Raw genomic sequence first — 18,750 nt, 5'->3', positions numbered from 1 at the left:
GCAGTCATAAACTCTACTCACCCAGTTAAACTCTGGTACAATTTAGTTTCCATCTGTAATCTGGAGTACACTAATTTTAGATTACCAATCCACAGAGGTTTTTTTATATTACTGCTCTCCAATTCCTTGATACAAGTTACTGGCATCTTCTAAGCTATGTCCTATTTTAATAGCTGTTGTTAAACATTCTTCTGGATTGCTAAAGCTGAAAGAATGCCATCAACATTTGTATCTGACTACGCCTCAGCTTTTTAATCACAAGCCTGACAAGTCTATAGAGTATTGTCTTTAAGCACTACTATATAATTTTGACTTCCACCTGATCATGAGCACTCACATTAAAATCCTTTTGTGTCTAATAAAAGTCTTTTTTCTTTTTCTGACTGTCCAGCTGTCCTGCCTCCATCCATGACATTTTCTTACTAATTTTATACATTGCTTCATTATCTGCTAATTTATATTCATGGAATAAAAGCTGACAGACATCTATTTAGGGATTTCTTCTGGCAGGAGGAAGGGAAAGAATATTTTAAAGCACTGTTTCCACCTCTATCCTCAGAAATTTTATCTTTGCTATCTCTCTTGATTATGGATTTTTCCACGACTAATAAGATTTTTGTAAGCCATTCAAAAGTGCTACACTTTTTCAGTTCATATTTCATCTTTCCCCTTGTGTTCAAAAGCTTTCAACCTTTTGAATTTCTTCCTTTGAGGAAAAAATATTGAATTCATCTGACTACAAACTGACTTCTATGAGCACAGATAGGGTACACCTGAGATAGTTATCCCAGACTGACTTTGAAGCTAAGAGAGGGAAACAAGTAGAGCAATTGAGGACAAGTTATCCCATTCCTACATATAAAATTGTCATGTAAAAGGGCCTCTTATTCATTAATGTAAGCCTAGAACAGTGCAGCTCAGATATATTTAACTGCAGCACAGCTGTAATAAGTTCAACAATATGAATGCTTATCATAGGTATTTCCTACCAATTTTCATGAACAATTAGAATCCCACAGAGTATTCAAAGCTAATAACAACCACACTAACCCACTGTGGGACAGAGAAATTACACGTCCAGTGGACTTCCACCTTAAGACACAACCATACTTATTTTTAGAATGTCAAAAATTCATATTAGTTTCTTTGTAAAGAAACTTATATTCATAAAATAAGCATTTCTGAGGTACTTCACTGATTCACAGATACCTGTATTATTGCTAAGAACTGTACATCTGCAGGGTCATAGCCCTGGGCCTCATCTAACAAGCTCTGCAGAATATATACAGCCATTTCAAGTAAGTCTGACCTGTGTCTTTCAAGCATTTCTGAAGATGCTTCTGTACATTCAAGTTTCTCTAAGAAGAGCTGGAGAAGGTTTAGCAGATAGGTCATTGTGCTAATTCTGCAGAGCCATGCTGCTTTAAATGCTCTTCCCTCTGCTCCTAGTTGCCGTGTAAATCTAGGACCTAAGCCAGTTTCCTTGCTTTCACTGCACTACATAGAAGCTCCAATTACTGGCTGGAGTATCTTAAGGGACATCACTACTGAAATGGAAGACCAAAACCCCTCATAGCAGGTGTGATTTCAAGGAGATAGCAAGTAAATGTGTCTCACATAGGCTTTCTGCCATTTCATCACTGATTAGTTTAAGCTGTCAAAAACCCCTCTGTATATTTTGAAAACCTTTCAGGAAGTTGATGAGGAACATTTATAGTTAGAAAATTAATCACTGCTATGAATCCCAGAATCACATCAGATATCTAGAAAGGCTTTAAGGTTACATAGCTTTTAACAGTCAAAATAGAGGAACTTCAAAGATCATTCTAGCCTCCATAAATTAAATTGCTGAGACACTAATAAGATCTTTGCTCTAAAGGAACAGCAGCGTTTGTACCTAATGCAGGTAGACTAAGTATTCAGCTGCTTTATTTTTTTAAGCCCCTAATTTCTGAGCAAGAACTTCAGATAAGCACATATTCCATTGGATAATGTCATCAACTACAGGCAGAATGCTAGCAACTAATTGTATTAAGAAATTCTAGAACACAAAGCTGGTTTGCTCTGCACAGCATGCATGTCTAGGCAATGGGTAGGAAAAAACCCAAGCCATTTGCACAGCTTCCTTTACCTCCTTCTTCTCCTCCTTCCATGATACAGGTATGTGTGTGTATACACATATGGACACAAACACTAATAAAAATACAAGGCCGAGTATATCAGCCTTGCATAGTGGAACTTCTTAATACAGTTAGTTTCAAACATATACATATACATATATATATTATATATATATATATGTAAAATAAAGGAACGTTAAGGATAGACAACTTGTTATGCAGAATGGTGAAAATCTTTTTGGAGGAGGTAAAATGTTTTCACTGTTCTGCACAGAACAAAGCAGCTTCCCCAGAAATAGGAGCACACATCAGAAATGCAGCTATCAACTCTGCAAAGTCAACACTGCAATATGAAAATATGAATCCTATTCTCTAAGTATACAGAAAGTGAGGAGGGCAAGAGGAGAAAGAGTACTATAAACATTACTGTAAGAACATCTGTTAACAGCCTATGGCCTTCAGCAGAGTACACAAATGCTTCCCGAATCTTTTACTACAACAAAGTGTTTAAAAAGGTTGTTGACTGATTAACCTTTTATTTCTGAGACCAAGGAAAAAGGTTTGAAAAGGATTGAAAAAGTTCAGGTCCATAATGGAGAATAACAGCATTACAGAACAACTGGATGTGGGAGTTATTTCATGTGCAGGCTGTGATGAAGACAAAAGCAAGCAGTTTAAGTTGCATCTAATGAATAAAGGTCAGTCAAGGAAAGGCAAAGAGATGAGTGATATGGTGAAAGCAAAAAGACATGAGATCTGTGCACAGCATCCTGGAGAGCTAAAAGCAAGTCCTCTGTCCCTACACAAGAAGGGTTACAAAAGGAGTGCAATGAAGAAGACAGAATGGCTCAGAGCTCCTCCAGGTCAATGCTCAAACACCTACTACTGACTGAAATACACCTGGATGTCCAAAGGAGATTGCAAAAAAACTGCTCTAAGCAATATCCATCTCTTCCACTGCCAGTCTTGCCTTGCTACAGGCAGAAGTTCTTGAAATAAATTTCTACACTCTGCACTATGAAAGGAGGTATGTATTTAATCAAAGGATGTACAAGGAAGGGGGGAAGAAAAAAATACTTCAGCAACACAAGACAAAGTTGCAGAAAGTATTTCCAATTTATTCACAAGAAAAATCCAAGTGCCAATAGCAGGAAGCCTGAATTGGAAGAAAATGCTGGCTATCCATATTAAATTAAGAGATGTATTGTTAAATAAAAGCAGCTATGTTGACATCCACAGCTAAAAAGATGCCTCAAGCTATCATCTGGAAAAACACTATGTCACTGCATGGCACGTGGCTTCTTTCCCATATCCTTTGTTCATTTATTTGTTTCATAATAACTATTTGAAGCTTTAGGAAAAAAACAAAAGAGCCTGTATATGACAATAGAAAAAAAAAAATTGTTTTCATGCATCTTGATCTGTAAATTACTGCTGAAGGGAAAAAAGTTATATGCCAAACTCAATTCACTTCAACTCAAAAGAATCATACTTTCTAATTCAGATTTTTTCAGTGATACAGGATTAGTTCATCTTTTACTCTGTTTCTAAACAACACAAGCACATTGTTAATTATATGTGAAACAGGCATTAAACAAAGAGAACTTCTCAAGAAACAGGACAATTAAACACTTACTTTTCAAGCAAAGAGTTAAAGCACATATCTAACAATATACAGTTTTGAGTGCAGCTTGAGTAGGCACAGCAGCTCAGTACTGAAAGCTTCCCATTCACATCATCACCTGTATTTTCTTCATAAGAAGTGCATATGTAGGCAGATGGATTGGGCTGTTTCCAACAGCTGCCCAGTCATTTTAAAGATGATTTCCATAAACAGCATGCAGATGTAAATAGCTCTGGTTGACTTTCCTCTTTTACTTCCCTCCTTCCTGGCTGGCAGACACAACTTCTGCAGAGTCAAAACCAAGACCCCTCAGACAAGACCTGTTCTTTTCTTTTAAACAGGGCTGGGGAGTGAAGAAGCTTTTCAAGAATACCTTGTTAATTCCGTAGATGTGTGAAGAGGGCTTGACTTGACCTATCCCAATCTGAAAGCCAGGGCCTGAAAACAACACCCTGCCTCCTCAGGGAGACGGTGACTTCAACAAGTAGCAGGTAAGACAACATACACCAATATTTAAGGTAAGACAGAGCTAGCAGCCAGCTGCTATTTCAGACAGAACATAAGGGCCACTGCTCTAACACTCTTGTCCTGGGTTTGCATGGCTAGGTTTTGTTAGCAGTGGAGACTAAAAGGGTGGCTTCTGTGAGAAGCTGCCAGATGGTTTCCCCATGTCTGGCAAAGCCAATGGCAGCCAGACCCGCTGCTGGCCAAGACCGAGCCAGTCTGAGAAGGTAGTAGTGCCCCATGATAACATATTTAAGAAGGAAAAGAAGTTACTGTGAAAAAATAATCTGGCTCAAAGAAGAAAGGAGTGAGAACATGTGAGAGGAACACTATCCACCAAGGTCAGTGGAGAAGGAGAGGGAGGAGGTGCTCTAGTCACTGGAGCAGAGATTCTCCTGCACTCTGTGGGGATGCAGAGATTCACCTGTAGCCCATGGAGGAGACCCACACCTGAGCAGGTGGTAGCCCAAAAGATGGTGTGACCCTGCTGGAAGTCTGTGCTGGAGTAGGCTCCTGGTAAGGACCCACAGGCCCATGGAGCCATGGAGAGAGGAGCCCATGCTGGAGCAGGTTTCCTGGTAGAACTTGTGACCCTGTGGGGGATCCACACTGTATCAGGCTGTGCCTGAAGGACTGCACCCTGTGGAAGAGTGACCCATGTTGGAGCAGTTCATGAAGAACTTAAGTCCATGGGAAGGATTCACATTACAGAAGTTCCTGGAGAACTGTCTCCCATGGGAGGGATCCCATGCTTGAACAGGGGAAAGACTCCCTGAGTACGATCAGGAATAACCTGTGATGAACTGATCATAGCCACCATTCTCCATCTCCCTTTGCCACTGTGGGGGAGGAGGTAGACCCTGGGAAGGATGGAGGAGTGGGGAAAAGGTGCCTTTAGGCTTTGTTTTACTTCTCCTTATTCTGCTCTAATTTTGAATGGTAATAAATTCAATTAATATCCCTAAGTCAACTCTGTTTTGCCCATGACAATATTTGGCAAATGATCACTTTCTAACCTTATTTCAACTCATGAACCTTTTGTTTTGTTTTCTTTCTCTGTCCAGTGGTGGAAGGCAGTGACAGAGTGGATTCCATGGGTGCCTGGCATCCAGACAGGGTCAAACCACCATAAATTCTTCTGAAGTTTAGCTCCAGCAGTTTTTAAGAGGTAGCTGGCAGAAGAGCAGGTTACGTGTCTGAAGCTGCTTTTTATGAAGAAAACTCATGTGCATGTAGTGTGATTAGAGAGGCTGAAGAAAACAGTCCCAACATATTACTACATTTTCCAAGAGGAAACATGCTGAACTTTGAGACGGTACGTAATTCAGGAAGAAGAGTAATAGAATGGGTATTGAAAGAATTTCCTGCCAAAGCACAAATATTATCAATATGTAAATCTTCACAGGAGGTACTTAATGCTTTTGATATTAAATACTCTGCCTATGCAAGTCTTTTCCTATTGCTCAATCCTCTTCAAAACTATTGTGAAGCTTTCCAGAGGAGGCAATTATGTCAAGAATCCTCTGCCTAGATGGCATTTCTCAAGTGCATCCAAGTCTCATAAATTTCATTACAAGTTCACTTAGAAAGTTCTCGTGGTTTTCAATAAAACCAATAGAGCCAGAAAGACTCCTCTAAGCACTTGTTATTTGTTAAACCACAACTCTGTTCATTACTGTTCTACTTTGTCAGCAGCAACACCCACCTCTATCATTCACAAATGTAACTTGACTGTCACCTGTAATTCCCCTTTTTCTTCTGCCATAAATTCCAAAAATTCAGCTACTTCTACAATCCATGTAAGCCATACCCCGAGCAACTACCTTGGCCCTGAATTAAATTTGCAATTATTTTAAGTCAAATGCTGTATTTGTTGAATTTTCTTTTTCTGACTTCACTACAATCTTTTCAGTGTCACTTAGATCTGCAAGAAAAGGCTTTTGGAAACCTCTGCCCATTTTGCCTGCTCCATCTGCAGAAAAAAAAATCATCAACCTAAAATCACAGCTTCATCAGTGTCTGTCCTAATTTCAAATCCATACACTATCCAACTAAACCATCATCTTTCAAGATATTTACAGCCAAATAAATAAAGAAGATATGTCTTCTGTCTTCCTACATTTTAATTAGCAAGCAACTCAAAGCCACTAAAAATGTCCATCTCTCTGCCCTCCTCCTCCCATCTTCTCATGTGATCCCTGCCCACATCATCTAAATTCTGCTTTGATGCCACTGGTCTTGAATCAGACTGTAAATCCTTTTTGGGAGACAGCATACCTTACTATGAAGAAGTGTGCAAGATGACGGACAATGCTAATCCTAAGAGGACCTTCAAGCATTACTGAAATACAATATAATTTGAACCTGACAAGTATACAAATCTTCACTGAATATTATTTGCAAAAAACAGATCAGTGCAGCTTCTCAAATATAAAATATGGGGCTTTTGACACTGCAGATACTGTTTTACCTACCTATATGACAATAATGTTTTGTAAGAACTCTGACCAGGACAGTAACTCCTTTACAAAAGAAGTCACAAAATCCAGGAAGTCTTAGGGTATCTGTATCTCATGTGAAATGTAAAGGGACAGAGTAATGTTTAGATTATGTCCTCTCATACTTTGATACAAACATGCACACAAACATATTTGAGAAAAAAAGGATACTGACAACAAGAAAAACCAATTAACAACACAACTCACTTTACCAAAACCATAGATATTTAACCCATGCACCAAGCAGATGCATATCTTCTATAGGTTCTCTCAAGAAGGAATTCAGTAGTACTTTTATTATCAACTTTAATCAGTTATGTGCTACAACCTCACTGCTCTTTTTCTGGTATGATAGCAATCACCCTTGAGTAGTGTATCAATCACATAAATTGTTCTCTGTCTCTTATGGTCATTATTTTAGAAACAGGGTTCACCCACACATATAATTAATTGGCAGGAATGGAATCTTGAAACTGCCTCAATTGACTTCTACAAAAGTATGAAAAGTATGAATCAACTTTTAGCACTTCCTCTTTTTTTTTTTTTTCTTTTTTTTTCCCCTTGCAAGGAAGGGTGAAGGGGAAGATCTCTGAACCTCAAACAGCTGAAATGCTATGATACATCAGAAGTAAACCCAGACACATGAAACTCCCTGACCTCCCCATCATTTTTCAGGGTTGGGCCTCTTCCAGGAAAATTAAATTTTAATATTCCCCCCACCCCCTCCAGTTTTGCTTACTGGTGAATTTCTAGTTTCCAGAAGTCCTTTAAGTGATTATTTCCTACAAGGCTCAGCATTTCAAATTCTAAATGAACCATTGGAGAGATGATAAAGATGTGAAATAATCTTGTGAAAACTTTCTAGCGGAGTGTAAAATCAAAGCCAAGCAACCTGTACAAACAAGTAACTCTGAAAACTTAGAACCAAGTTTGCAGTTAAAAATAAAACCTGATTCCATTTTTGATTCTTCCTAACAGAGACTGGATGATTTATAGATATGAAGACACAGACATCACAAAAAAGATTACACAGTATATAGAGAAGCTTGGCCTAATTCGTATGCCTGTGACAAATGAAATAAGAGTTTTAAACAGACAGCTATGTTTTAGGTGTCAAACATTTCTTGACGTCTGTGGCAGTTGGCAGCTGCAAACATCCGACTGAAAGCCCCATCTGCTGCTTCACAGCTTCCAGTCGAGGATGTTTACAGTCGCTCACTGTCAACAGCAATACACATTCCCTGGCTGTTTATTTTATATTATTAACATGCAGAACCCTCCAAGCAGGTTAGTTAAGATCTACTACAATTTCTGTTGCTGTGTTGCTGCCCACAGATGTACACCGGACTATGTTAATAGTATTAACTAATGAAATAAAGTATAACTTCCAGAGGAACACTTGCAAACAGCCAGGCATATTTTCTATTCAAGCATTACACTTCTAATATTATGTTGCCTGTTTTATATCCAGTAAGAATTAAATAAAGATGTACAAAAAGAGCAACTTGCTTCCACTGTTGTATTTGTTTTTTTTCTCCAAGAGACTTGACCAATTCTGTCACATTCATATGAAAACCACACGACTCAACAACAAAGTTCACTTATCAGCACAGCAACTAAAGATAGTAACTGACACAAAAATAGAACCAAACCCTTCTTAAGGGCATTTCACTAAAGTGTCTGGGATGGCTTCCTTCCCCTCAGAAAAGTGGTTGCAAGGATATTATACAATATTAGAAGTTAGCTTATACAATATTTGCTTCTAAATAAAACCATGAAAAAACTCCTCCCACCCAGCCCACAGGGGACTGTGGGAAAGAAGGAAGAAGTTGTATAGCAAGCTCTGCAAAGGCTTCAATAAAGTTAAAGATTTCTACAAATTGAGCCAACCAGTTGCTGCTACACTTCACATGGAGTTGGCAGAATGGCATTTCTCACCAAATGAAAAAGCCAAAAAGATTTGGCATAACAGTGTCTCAGTTGTACAGTTTTGCTGTTTGTTTTTTGTTCTATCTCCCATTTCCTTATTAAGTTAATGATGGGGAAAATTAAAGATTAATCACTCAACTATTTTTCTGAAGTCATATGAAACCACAGCAGGCAAGCAGAGCGATTATATCGCTCTAATTAGAAGGTGTTTTTCCTTGAAACTTTCTTGCCCCCAAATGAAATTACCACACTGTAAAGCAAGTAGGTTATGAAAAGATTGTAGCTGGAACACAGAAGCCTGTGGCCCATTTACTCAAACTGGTAAGTGTGAAGGATCTCTATAAATCACTTTCAAAACTCAGGGTTATATTTTCAATACTAAGGTTAAGAAAATTACTCTTTCAGGCAGCAGGTGAAAACAAGCAGAATTATGCCAGGGCCTTTCCCTTTATTCAATATAAACTTTGAGCTACTAAAGCTTCCTAGGGAATCACATTTTCTCAATGGGTCAAGTCACTAAGGAAACAAAGCAAACTTTATCAGTGCTGCACAACTCTACATTCCAGGGATTCCTAGCACTTGGCATCTATATACCACACCAGAGCCACAGGATCCACTCACCCTCTCCTAAGGAGAGCAATCATAACAAGCCATGAAACTCTCAGTAAGGTCCCCAACTTTACACAAAGTTGGCAATATGAGGAGGTAATGGCCTTTCCTGTGTGAGATCAACTGACAAACAGGATGTAAGAAAATATATTTACTATAACGATACTTTGGAAAAAAGGAAGAGTTCCTCTCTTGGCCAGTCCGATCTTATTTATCACAAGCCAGTTCAGAAGTACATTTAAATCACCTTGTAAAATAATATGCATAGACAGTAACAAAACCCAAACCAAAACAAAATAAAAAAAAAAAAAAAGAAAAAACCCAAAACAAAAAACTCTCAAATGCAAAATACTGATTGCTTAATGGAAGTATTTCAGCCTAATTACACCTACTCATCACACTAAAATTATCATTGCATTTGTAAATATACTGGCCTAATATCCACACCTTAAAGGGGGAAAATGTGGGACGGCTATAAAATGGAATTAATTAGATTAAGTAAATTATATCAGCAACCATATGCCATTTCACTCCATATATGGCTACATTTCCATTTTAAAAACACAGATTATATCTGTATCAAAGTCAAAAGAAGGTCAACCTATAACCATGAGGCACACAGTATGGACTGTTATGCAGGAGAAAGCTATGGGTTGTCTTTACCATTCTGATATTTAATTTGTAAAGTATTCTTACAGAGCTGTTTAGTAAGAAAGTGCTCAAGACTCAAATAGCAATCAATGGGACTCGATACATGCTGATTTTGATAAGGTGAAACATACCTCAACAGGTAAAATACAGGTAAGACAAAAGGAACAACATTCGAACATTTTAATGTCTAAAAGAATTTACAGCTCATGTCCCAGAAGGAGAAAGGGGCAAACTGGTAGCATTTAAGCCCTGTTCTGTAAATAAAAAAGCTTACCACTGCTTTTCCATCCTTCCCCTGAAATTTCTAAGTCAGATGAACGGATTATTGGTGAAAAAGAAATAACTACAAAAACAAACAAACAAAGCAACTAAACCAAAACTTGCCAAATGCTCCTAGAATTCAAAAACAGAACCTCTACCTTTTCTGTTACCTTCCATATAGACAAGGTGATAGCGTAACTCAGGCAGGTAAATTAGTTTTTAATCATATCAGATTAACACTGGAATATCAACAGATGAAAATGCAAATAAAAAGCTACATGGAATTTGCAAAATCTTAACTCGTGGCAATTATTTCCTACGTTGCTTTACAGTTTACATTTTCAAATTTGCTTGTCAAAAACTTTAAGATCATTAAATATGGGAAAATATTATTCCTCCTCTTCCTGTCACTGACAGCACAGGAAGATTAAGCACACATTTCTTATATGAACTCAAGTTCACAGCTGTTATGATAAAGTATGAGTATCTCCAACTGTTGCAGATGAATCCAATTCTCCCAACTGCATTTGAGCTCTAAAATGCCTGAAGCAGCAGGCTCCTCCTGCACTAAGAAGGCAGTTGCAGACAAGCAGTTGAAATTATGCACCAAACAAGACACAAATCAGCCAAACATTCGGGAACGAGATGTCAAAGCTCTTGGTAAAATCATGAACATGGTACTGCCTAGTTTTCTTGAGCCTCTTCACAAAATTCTCTCCTCAATGTCTAATCTTTAAAGACTTTAATCAGCTTCTAATCCACCCAAGTGAATGAAAACTACAGTGCACCTCATTAACAATATATCTGTTGAAAAAAGCCCAAGAACTTACTTCTTGGATATTAGCTGATCCTACTTCAGTCCCCTTCATAAGATAACCACACCTCTGGGAAGAATTACATTCTTCATCCGCCAAAGTCTGCTCCTCAGATTTCCAGGAATCTGTATCACATACATGAACAGAAGTCATTGTAATTCCAGAAGTTCAGCAGTTCAGATTGCATAGTTCTCATTATTAGCACTGTCTGCAAGAAGTCAGATAGCTTCTAACAACCATTATTACAACTGTGTCCTTTTCTGGTATTGTCATTTAAAACTTAGAATGTGTCTAAAGTGACACATTACTGCTGAATGCAGCTGTCTCTCAATTCGTGTAGATAAAGGTTAACTGCTAAGGCAGCATAAGTATTCAGAAACAACACTGAAGAATTTAAATTTCCCACCAGAGATAGGCATAATGACTTCTCATTTATTATATTAAGAAATGTACAGATTACACAACCAAGACCAACCACTTACTCAATCTCAGATTTAACGTGATTTCAGAAAAGCACAATCCCCAGAGCCTTTAAGATGGAGAAGAATATTTTCACGCAATCATTCTAGAGGAAGAAGGACATAGAGAACTCCCTGAAGATGGATGAGCAAACAGAAGACAGAACCACAATATTAAGCAAAACCCAAAAAAACAGAGATTGAGAAGAGCTTAGAAAAAAATAAAATAAGGAGAACCAAAGTAAACCAACTTGAAGCAGAGGGAGAATACACACATGACAGTTCTGAAATCTAAGTTATGAGCACATAGCAAAAGCAAAAGAAGTGCAGGATGTATTAATTGAAATGTATATATGCAAAACATATTATTTATCAATTTGCACTCCTGACACCTGCATTTGAACCCATTCTGAATGTGCCACATGAAACAAAGATGCCTTTGAAAAACACACCTCCACCAACCAGCTGCAGCAACAAGTTAAAGCTAAAGAGGAGTATGAGCACTATTTATGCTCTGCTATAGCATCAATGAACAGTACAGCGTTGTTTACTCTTCTCCATTTCAGTGTCATGAGGGAAATTCTGTGAAGCCTGCAAACCTTGAGTACTAGTCACAAAGGAAGATGCAACATGTTCGACTGTTCTTTGGTATCAGCAGGCAGAAGTGGGCGACACCCAGGTGGTTCAAAGCATTTTTCTCTCCTTGTTGGCAATGCCAAGTGCTGTGCCAGCTGCTGTTCCACGGATGGTGCAGCATCCGGCCTGAAACTGTGCCTAACTATGCATTGCTGTGTCCCCTCCCAGTGCAGAGCCATGGCTTCTCACATCAGATAAATACAAAGACCACATACTGAGTCAGCAAAATAATAAAGGGCATATATTAGACCAGGAAACAGTCTCCAATGGAAGTAACTTCTCTTAATTTTATGGGAGAAGCACTGACCAAGGGAGCAGAATGTAACAGATCCCAAGCTTAGCAAAGAACATTTACTTAGCTTTAACAGTGTGAACAAAATACCTACAGCATTGGCAACTCATTCAGCTGCACTGTTCATTCCAAAGGCAAAATACCGCTGCAGTGATAAGCCTCTGGCACAGGGGACACATGACAGTTATGGCACATACCTGAGATCCCTGCACACAGGAGCAGACATATGTTGGGCTGATGAGAACCATGTTCAAACACAAAATTCTGCCCCAAAATCCTCCCAGAACTTCTAAAAGACCTTCATCCTGTATTTTGCAAACTGTCTCCTAACTCACATTTCTTATTTCCTTTATTTGGGACATGTAATTTGTGCTGAAGTCACATCCCTGTGGAACTATTTTATACCCTGCTGTACTCTTGAGAAAAGCAGGGGCTTTAACTTCGATTCAGCCCAGTGACTCAGACCTCACAACTCATATTTCCAGTTTCAGGGTCAGTTTGTTAATGCAGGAATCATTTCTGCTTGCCTATAGGTAGGACACTGCACCCATCCCAGACACCCTGCAAACAGAGGGAAGGCCATTTTTTACTTCCCATCACCCCTTTCCTCATTTAGAACTCAAACACAAAACTGGGACATAAAGACTCTCAAAATAATTAGCACAATCATAATGTTTGTTCTTCATCTCCAGTAGATCAAAACAAATACAGACTCTGACCACAACACTATTGCAATTTAATGTGCTCCACAGTGAACTGCACAAGCCTCAAATGTTGTAGAGGAGTCTGCAAGGCTTCAGCTTACACATCCTTACCCATGATGTTGTGCAATGCATTGATGACTCTTGTCCCAAAGGTACTTGAACATTACCAGAAATTAGTTCTAGATGAAAGAGAACTACAGGGTACTACATGGAGCAAAATATCCACTAAAGGTGTGCAGAAAGCAACTTTATTAAGAACACCATGAAAAACATAACAGCAGCATTTAAAGAACACAGCTAGAGTTCATGTGCAGCAAATGCACTAAACTTTGCACACATACTGAATGGGGCAATACACCTACTCAAGTCCCATTCTTCATTTATTTCCAACTGCCTCCTCTTTTCTTGGGTGTGACCAGGCTTATGAAATGAGGGAACAGAATGAGGCTGAACATCAGTAGTTAAACACTTGCTTGTTCCCACAGTTTGAAATTAAATATTCTGACCTATCAGATAAAATGCTGACATCATACTGACAGGGCCATGAACCTGAATCTTGTTAATGTTATCCTGTATCCTCATCACCGAGAAAAGGTCTTTCCTCCCAACCTTTCAGAAGCAGAAGTTACAAGAGACTAATAAGCACATGACAATAAAAAATGCCCACCAAGTTAAAAGAGAGGAACAATTCAGTCCTACAAAGCAAGGAGAAAGCATTAGACTGACCAGTGAAGCAAGAGAAGAGAGGGCTTACCAGCATAAATGTCCTAGCTAAAACACTGGAGAAGCTCCACAGTGCTCAAAAAACTACTACACAGCAATCAACGCTGACATGCCAAAGAACACACACATTACAAAGTTCTGCAAGAGGAGAAGGCAGTGACCCTTTCTGAAAAAGTTGAAATACAGCTGCATGTGAGAAATGACCAGTGGGAGGAGGGCACAAAGTGAGAAGAAACCCCTACTGATAAACTTAAGGCATTAGAAACTTAGAATTATCCTTCTTCCTCACCTTCACTTCAAAGTTTACAGTATAAGTCACAAAGAGTTACTCTAAATGCTGCCCCCACACAGCTTTCCACAAAAGCAAACAGCTCGTATAGCTGCATTTTACTCCTGACAGCAGACATAATTGCCCGGAAATCACAGAAAAGGAACAGAAAAAGAAACAGGACATATATGAAACCTTTTTCTATTAAAAAATCCCCACTTTTCTGATGGTCAATAGGGAGGAAAATCCCCAGTGGATAAATATAGATTTAGTAGTCAGCTAAAACTCAGAGCTATCTCTTGACAGCTCCAAGAACAGCTCTCAGTTGCTTAGACTCAGAGAAAGTTTATAATCAACTTGCTGCAAAAGCTTTAATTTAGAACATGTGTCACTAAGGAAAAACACTGAAGCAAGACCTGACTTTATTTTTCAAATGTCTTAACAACTAATCCCCTTGGGATTATGTCAGGCATATCACATTAGGATGGCTTGGGCTCACCTTGACCAGTGAGTATGTTAAAATGCAACTGAACCTATGTATGCACTCTTAACACATGCTTCTAAAATTCAAATGGTTACAGAGGAAAAGCATCTGTGGATCTAACACTGATCAAGAACATATTATCATGTGGTTTATTCAACATGAAGTGTCATAGACAGAAGCAGTCTTACAGAATAATGTAAAAGTTATTTTCCTGCACAAAAATAAATTTGCTGTGGTAGGCTGCTATTGTAAAAGATATATTTATACAGTACAAGTTTTTGGTGCAAAGGATTACATATGCAAATGGTTGAGTTAATAAACTGGAGTTGAGAATGAGTTTTTCCTGTTTCTGTTAATTTATGGCCCAGTGCTACATTCCTTTCACACAATGCCATAATCTTCAGAGAATGACTTCACATTATCCTCCTCAGAGTAATCTAGGAATGCAGATAGAAAGAACATCAACCACCACCATCATAACTCTCTCCCTCTTAACCCTCAAGGGTTTAGGTGCCTGATAAAGTTTAAGATATTATTAAAACTTTAAACATCCGTTCTTGGCTGCTACTACCCTCCGAGCACACAGCTTCCTGCCAGTGGGTACTTGTACCAGCACTGAAGCCTTCATAACACTGATTGAATTAATACTGCATGTCCAAACACCACGTGGTTCTCAAATCCCCTGCTCCTCAACTGCTGAAGAGCAAGAATGCGAAAACTTCCAGATCTTTATCCCAACAATAAAATAAGGAGTTAGGGAATACACCAGTTGCACCAGAAACCTTTCTGTACAATACAAACACTAGGACAAGAAGAGTTCAGGTTTAAATCCCCCTCCAGGCCTGTCTCAGCCACAACTCCAAACTTGGCTTTCACTACCCCACTTGAATGCCTGTGCCCATGTGGTGATGCCATCCATGCTTTGATCACTGCTTTCAACAGGAGAAGCTCAATCCAGGAGCTTCTGCCACCCAGGAGAGCCACCACGTTCAAATCACTCCCCCAAATCAGTAAGATGACCCCTTTAGAAAAGGGGACCCTGCTCAAGCATCTCATTCCAGGGCAGTGTTTGCAACTTCAAATAACAAATGGATTGACACCTTCACCTAGCTAGACCCTTAAGACTTAAGCCCCTATAAAAGCTAAGCTGAAGAGCAGATCTCTCTCTACATGTCCTGCTGGTCCCTGAGACTCTGACTGATGTCCTCTGAGGTGACAGAGGACAACTTGCATGGCCTTTTCCTGCAAGTCCCACAGACAAAGTGGGTGCCAACTCTGGGTTATGGGCATCAGGGCAGCTGCAGGTCAGGCATCTGCACACTCCAGCCCTTAAGCTACCCTGAATAGTTTTCCTCCTCCTTTTGTCAACTGTACAGAAAGTACAGACACACTCTTGGCACATTTATCTTCACTCAGCTTTCCAAAGAATCAGTGAAATGAATCACGTGTGGTACTTGTATCTATTCTAGTAAAATAAACAAAACTCAACCACAGGATCACTTTTTAGTATTCAAAGCACTTGTGTGCGGGTGGACACAGCCCTGACAAAAATATTTGCTCAGATGACAACCTCTCCCTCTGTGGGCTTTAACAGCTCCTACCAACACAATGTCAGGGCAGTTACATAGCCGCAAATGCACCTTGAACATCACATCTGTCTTCACAGTTCAGGGAAGGGGATTCTAGTATAAAAGCAGCATTGACAAAATAGCTTAGAAAACTACAACAGCAATGCCAGGTCTCTAACTTTGTAAGTAGATTTATGACTAAGAGCTATTAATTGGTTTTCAATGGTAACAGCAAAGAGCTAATGATGTATTAGGAATCACTGACACTGCATTTAACATTTAGTATTTCCCTCATTTCTCACGAGGCAACAGACAGACTTACAAATTCATTATATGACACAAGAGGTCTCAACACACAAAAACTATTAGCCTCATTGGGAAATCTATCCAGAAAGTGAACCCAGTAAAAATTAATATTTACCCAGATCTTTTGATAGCGGGCTCATAAGTAATGCTTCCATTCCCTGTATCTGTACAAGTTTGAGTTACAAAAAAGCTATGGACAACAGCCATAAAAAGGTAGCATGCATATTAACATGGGTATATTAGGTTTGACTTTAAGACCCAAGTTTTTGAGGGGGAGAAGGGAGTTATCTTCTGCAATCAACGTTTTTAAACTCAGCCTTCTCCATTCAAACAGCTGGCATATAGAAGAGCTTAAAACACAAAAAGCAAAGTGACCTATTGTGTTTTGACTCAAAGCAGATACAGAAGTAACCTTCAAGGTTACCTTGCCCTATGTGCGGCCTCAGGAAGGAAAAAACTCACAGTTTCAGCGAAGGAATTTCTTGCCTGGCTGGAGGCCACACCCGCCACAACAACTGATGGCAGGAAAGCATTTGGATTCACAACTCTACCCGTAGCGCCCAGCCGGAGGCGAAGCAAAACTTTCTCATTTTCAGAGAAGAAAAGAAACTCTTGCTCAATAAGTAGCAATTATGCTGCAGAATTTATATGCTGAGCACGACTGAATGTACGAGCACCAGATCAGTCAACCATAGCTTTAGTGCTTTGAGTATGATTAACAGAATGAACTTTCAAAGGTCAATTAAATGTCAACACATTTTAAAGAGATATTCTTCTTAAGCTGGGGCAATGTGTAACAGTACCTTCCAGAGCTGCTGTGCACTTTCACCTTAAAATTTTACCCGTCTTATACTTACATGGGCAGATATAAAGATGATAACTAATTAACCTTTGATAGAAAATAATGGCTATTTACTATTTATCCCTATTTCTATTTAGCGATAGAAAAGCTCCTGGCTTTTCTATCACTAAGCTGTCTTTATTACATATGTCTAAGCAAGTACACGGAGACACTTGCCCCAAAATTTCATTTCAATTGTTGAGGGTGTGAGCAAAGTCAGAAAAAAGGAGCAAGAACAGTTCTAAAGTCTAATAACTTACTAAATGAAAACGAGAAGAGGCTTTTGATATGCAATTGAGCTGCCTCGATGTGAATCTGGGGGAGGATGGGGGGGACGGGACCGTAACTGAATTAATTATGAACGCATTAATCATGACTTTAGGCAGCCCAGTGATTTATCTCATCATCTCTAAACACTTCTGAAAATTCAAACTTCAGCTAACTAGCTCAAGACATCTTAAAACAAACGTCAAAAAGCTGAATACTTAGTACGATTCATTTAAGTGACCCCTCAAACCGGATGCTCAAATCGTTAATTAAAAAGTTTTTTAAAAAAAGAAAAAACAACAAAGTCTCCATCTCAGCACAAACTAAAAGAATCAAAATCCCGACCAAGGCCTCTCAACAGTACCATAATCATTCTGACATGAGCAAAATTTATTCAAGACCAGAGCTGAAGAATAATTGGAGAGTTGAGAAAAACCAGCAGAGAGCCACACTCTGTGCAGACGCCAGGAGAAAATGGGTTGGAGAGTTTTCTTTTCACAAGGGCAGCGGTGCCGGCACTTCTCCACAGGTAGGACTGTAACTCCACGCAATATCAGGATGAGTTTTTTCGGAGGTTCCCGCTCCGGCCCTGACAGTCGCGCCAGGATTTGGGCCAGGTGCTGCGGGGTAGCGCACGGCGACGGCTCTCCCCAGACAGGGAGACAACCAGGGCGGACAACCCTCCAAGTTCCTAAAAAGTTTCCAGAGGCGGGGGCTGCCTGACCCCCACCGGCTCCGCGGCGCCCGCCGGGCACGGCCGCCCGTCCTGCCGCACCTGCGGCCCCGGCCGGAGCTCCGGGAGCTGCGGGCGGAGCGGGAGCGCGGCCCGGCCCGCAGGTGTCCCAGGACCCCCTCCCGCTCCTTACCTGGACGGATCCAGCCCAACTTTCCCACTCTGGGCGAAACTTGCGGCAGACAGCGGACCCGCTCCCGACAGCCACGTCCAATCCAGTCCAGTTCAACCAGTCCCGTCCCGTTCCGCCCCAGCCCCCCGCCAGCCCGGCCACAAGGGCGGGGAAAGGGGGCGGAGGGAAGCGAACCCGCCCCGCGGCGGGCATTGTACGCCCCCGGAGCGCCCTTCCCAGCGGTTGAGGCGGCGTAAGCTCCTCCTCCCCTCGCCATGTTCTTTGTTTCTCCGGCTTTTCCCGGCCGTTCCCGGTGACGCCGCGGCCGCCCCGGCGAGGCCGGCGGA

This window comes from Haemorhous mexicanus, chromosome 3 (genome assembly GCF_027477595.1).
Source record: "Haemorhous mexicanus isolate bHaeMex1 chromosome 3, bHaeMex1.pri, whole genome shotgun sequence".
Lineage (NCBI taxonomy): Eukaryota > Metazoa > Chordata > Aves > Passeriformes > Fringillidae > Haemorhous > Haemorhous mexicanus.
This window is presented reverse-complemented; position numbering follows the sequence as displayed.